This window comes from Physella acuta, unplaced genomic scaffold (genome assembly GCF_028476545.2).
Source record: "Physella acuta isolate Inbredline_101_S28 unplaced genomic scaffold, ASM2847654v3 ptg000081l, whole genome shotgun sequence".
Lineage (NCBI taxonomy): Eukaryota > Metazoa > Mollusca > Gastropoda > Physidae > Physella > Physella acuta.
This window is the reverse complement of record NW_026731601.1, coordinates 323,108-328,684: the sequence shown is the minus strand read 5'-3', so window position 1 is coordinate 328,684 and position 5,577 is coordinate 323,108.

Genomic DNA, 5,577 nt, shown 5'->3' with positions numbered 1-5,577 from the left:
TCTAACACAACCACACCAGTCTCACACAACCACACCAGTCTAACACAACCACACCAGTCTCACACAACCACACCAGTCTAACACAACCACACCAGTCTAACACAACCACACCAGTATCGCACAACCAGTCTCACACAACCACACCAGTCTCACACAACCACACCAGTCTAACACAACCACACCAGTCTCACACAACCACACCAGTCTCACACAACCAGTCTCACACAACCACACCAGTCTCACACAACCAGTCTCACACAACCACACCAGTCTCACATAACCACACCAGTCTCACACAACCACACCAGTCTAACACAACCACACCAGTCTCACACAACCACACCAGTCTCACACAACCACACGTCTCACACAACCACACCAGTCTAACACAACCAGTCTCACACAACCACACCAGTCTAACACAACCACACCAGTCTCACACAACCACACCAGTCTCACACAACCAGTCTCACACAACCACACCAGTCTAACACAACCAGTCTCACACAACCAGTCTCACACAACCACACCAGTCTCACACAACCACACCAGTCTCACACAACCACCAGTCTCACACAACCACACCAGTCTCACACAACCACACCAGTCTCACACAACCACCAGTCTCACACAACCACACCAGTCTCACACAACCACACCAGTCTCACACAACCACACCAGTCTCACACAACCACACCAGTCTAACACAACCACACCAGTCTCACGCAACCACCAGTCTCACACAACCACACCAGTCTCACGCAACCACACCAGTCTCACACAACCAGTCTCACACAACCACACCAGTCTAACACAACCACACCAGTCTAACACAACCACACCAGTCTAACACAACCACACCAGTCTCACTTCAACCACACCAGTCTCACACAACCACACCAGTCTCACACAACCACACCAGTCTCACACAACCGCACCAGTCTCACACAACCACACCAGTCTCACATAACCACACCAGTCTCACACAACCACACCAGTCTCACACAACCACACCAGTCTCACACAACCACACCAGTCTCACACAACCAGTCTCACACAACCACACCAGTCTCACACAACCACACCAGTCTCACACAACCAGTCTCACACAACCACACCAGTCTCACACAACCACACCAGTCTCACACAACCATACCAGTCTCACACAACCATACCAGTCTCACACAACCACACCAGTCTCACACAACCACACCAGTCTAACACAACCACACCAGTCTCACACAACCACACCAGTCTCACACAACCGCACCAGTCTCACACAACCACACCAGTCTCACACAACCACACCAGTCTCACACAACCACACGTCTCACACAACAACACCAGTCTCACACAACCAGTCTCACACAACCACACCAGTCTCACACAACCACACCAGTCTAACACAACCAGTCTCACACAACCACACCAGTCTAACACAACCAGTCTCACACAACCACACCAGTCCGGAAAAGATTTAATACTTCCGGTGAATGTGATTTTCTTTCCTTAAAACTTTACTTGACGCCTATTAAATTTCCATTATGATGCGTTTTTATTCTACAAAAGATTGGTAGTAAAGTCAGAAAAAAACTATGCCTAAACTGGGTTTAGAGGGTAGTTTGTAACAAGCTCTAATTTGATTATAGGGTAGTTTGTAACAAGCTCTAATTTGTTTAGAGGGTAGTTTGTAGCAAGCTCTAATTTGTTTAGAGGGTAGTTTGTAGCAAGCTCTAATTTGTTTAGAGGGTAGTTTGTAGCAAGCTCTAATTTGTTTAGAGGGTAGTTTGTAACAAGCTCTAATTTTTTTAGAGGGTAGTTTGTAACAAGCTCAAATTTGTTTAGAGGGTAGTTTGTAACAAGCTCTAATTTGTTTAGAGGGTAGTTTGTAACAAGCTCTAATTTGTTTAGACCAGCCTTTTACGTTATATCGTTGGAACAGTCTCTGTTTTTAGTTCTCATATAGTTGGATTTTACGTTTGTTAGAATAAGGACATACAAGTGACATACAAGTGACATACAAGAGCAGCTTATCTGAAACATTTAATGTGCACATTGGAATACAACACGGGTATTTCGTTGACTGGTTGATTGTATAATGAAACAAGCTAGAGGAAACAAACTGGAATCCAACGGACATAACAGCTCGAAGTCTTGGATTTTTCAGATTTGCGCTGCCTTCTCGCACACAGTCAACAACAAACGCAGAACTAATTGTACTGGTTGAAGAAGCTGTAATAACCGTTTTAATGATAGTGACACAGCCTATAACGTTCTGATTAGAATCAGCAGCGATAAAATGCGTTTTAACATTCTAAGCCAATGTGTAATTTAAATGCATTGTCAAAAAAATTCAATCAGGATCTGTAGCTAAATGTGAAGTCTCTTTTACTGTATGGCTCGGAGATAGGTTTCAGATAGTTGAGAATGAAATAAGAGCATGGAAAAGTGGTGGTTAGGGTACAATAACAGAAAGACAGTAAACAACAGCACTAAGCTGATGCTCGTGTAAAGTCCACGTGGAAACAAGAGGAGAAGGAGATCAAGAAAGTCCTGAAGGAAATCGTTTGAAGTAGAGATAGGGGAGGCTGGTGTCTTGGGGTTCTATCTTCATAAAAATCAAGCCAGTTGCCTATGCTCCTTAGGTAACCGGAACGAATAAAAATAAGAAATCAAAAGTTTGGAACAGTGGCTTTAACCTGGGTTCGATCGAACCCCAGAATTTCGGTATGTAAGTCTCAGAGCTTCGGCGGAGGTCAAGCCACACACCTGACTCATATGATGCACGCTAAGATTTTTTACACGACAAAACAATTAAGAAGGGTTCGGTGAATGCGCATGTGAAACTGTTAGGGTTCGGTACCTCCAAAAAGGTTAAGAACCACTGCTTTAGAGTGTAGTTTGTATAAGGTGCAAGCTTATTTGGTCTACTTTTTGTCGTGTCTTTAGAACAATTTCGATAAAAATGTATTATAGTTTAAAATTATCAGTTAGGTTGAACAAAGTAACAAAGCATTAGCAGTCGTTTAGTAGGTCTAGTGGCCTTAACTATGTGAAAACTGAAGTATTATGGCTTGTTATGAAACAAGCAATCAAAAAATGATCTCTTCTGTACAATACACTAATTTTTTTTACCCCCTCTTAAAATTTCGGCAAGAATATCGTCTTCCGCCCACCCCGTATGCTATTTTACTTATCGGATATCGATTCAAGAGTCCATGATATTTATTTCTCTTAAATACAGTGATCCAGGCAAGATGTAATGCAATCAAGTCCCTTTTCCTTATTTTACAGTTACACAATACGCTTTAATACAAGTGGTTCTTTTCAAGGTGTTAAAACCAATCCAGTAAAAAATGCTTAAGATTTTTGTTCGCGAAAAGCGCCCCCCCCCCCCATCCCCCTCCACCATCTTGGACAAATTTGTAGAGCAGGGTTTAAGGTAACTAACTTTTTAAATAATTACACAATCGTACAATGCGCTTTAGTACAATCAGTTTCTTTTCTAAGTGATAAAGGCTATCTACTCACCGATCAAGTGTAAATCCTTGCGATTTTATTTAGCGAAAAAGCGCCCCACCCCCCCCCCCCCCCCCTGCACCATCTTGATAAAAGTCACTACCCTTTTTTACGGTTGAACAATCGTACATTACGCTTTAATACGATTGGTTTCTTTTATAAGTGGTAACGTTTATCGACTCACCAATCTAGCCTAGTGTAAATTCTTCCGACTTTGGTCGCGAAAAAGCCCCCCCCCCCCCCCTCCCATCTAGGAAAAGCTGAAAAGCGGTTTTTGCCGGTCACTATTTCTTAAAGGTATATGTTTTACAGATACACAATCAAGGTATATGTTTTACAGTTACACAATCAAGGTATATGTTTTACAGTTACACAATCAAGGTATATGTTTTACAGTTACACAATCAAGGTAGAAAACAGTTAAATCAGTATGGCAAGGTTTGTAGCAATTACATTTCTTAACTTAGACTGTTTATAATTCAAAACTGTAGCATAAATTCCCACCCCTTTTGGCGCCCTCCCCACCTTGGGTCGGCGCCCGTGGCGGCCGCCCCCCCCCTCCCAACTACGCCTCTGCTTATCATTTGCTGTCATCTCTTGATGTCAGAGTTTCTTCCAGGCATCTCTTCGGGGGGGGGGGGGGGGGCTCCTCCGCCCCTCCGCCCCCTGAAGAAAGTCTACCGCCCTCCCCCAGAACGAAATTAAATTTATATAGAAAATATATACTTTTAACAGTGTCCGCCCACCCACCCACCCCCCCCCCCCCCCACCTCCGGGGAAAAAAGTCTGGAAGTAACACTGGCGAGGACCATCAATGTCGAAGCATTCCTACAACGTTTTTAGTACTTTATTCCACAAAATAAAAAGACGTGCCAAAAATTAAAAAAGAAATGAAACAAACCAACATACATCTAAACAGAACGCTTTGCGGACCACCAGTTTCATGTGAACTAAAGGATAGGGGGGTAGGGGGGGGCAGGTGAGAGATTCTGGGGATTCCCGATTTTCTACAGCAGCCGGTTTTAATATCAAAATCTCGCGCCAAATTGTTTGTTATTGTTCAGCTTAGGCCCAGTTGTAATTTCGCTTAAAAAACATGAAGTAGAAAATGATCTTCAACATCGCCTGCATATAAATTTACTTCGGTATTATTTCCAATGTTATGATTTACTTCTTTGAAAAGATACATTACCTTCTTTACTGTAATTTTCAAGCATTAGATCTAGATCTAGAATCTAGTACCGGTACGGTTTTATCCCTGTTACAGTTGTGGTTCACAAAATGTAATAGCTGTCCAGTTTTAGCTTTTTTTAAAAATCAAAACCTTAATTTAGTATAGCATTGTAGTCATTTAGACTTATTTCCTTTGTTTAATAACAATTATTTTAATAATTTTTTATCGCAAGCCAACTTTAATGTTCATTTGCTTTCATAGCTGTCCTACACAGTGGTGCCATTTTCACAAATAACTTTAAAAATCCGATTCAACCGGTCTGTGTTCGGGACAGTGAACGAATGCTCACAAAACTCATCGTAACTTGAATCCTAGTCTCCATTGCAACAATGACTTTGCCTCGATATACTTCTTAAGTATCCGAGTTTTGATTCGTGCTATTTTAGAAACTTATATGTGAAACTTGAAAGTATTCATGTGTTTTTTTGTAATGTTTCTTATTTATAGCCTACTAACAGTTTAAGAATTAAGTAATGCTCACAATGCTAAGTATTTTTTTAAAATGTACATCATAGGACTTTCTATGCAGTAGGCTTAACATCCAGCCCTTTATTTGGTCCAACAAATAGGGCATATGTAAAGAGGAACTGAATATATATATATATATATATATATATATATATATATATATATATATATATATATATATATATATATATATATATAAGCCATAGACTATATATACTAGTTTCTTTTAACTTAACTTGTTGCATCACTTAGAACTGTTTAGTATATTTGATAGGCCTAGTATTTTTCTTATTCTAAATAGGCCTAGAGATTAGAACTGGTTTTGTTTTGGTTAGTCTAAGTAGAAAAATCTGGAT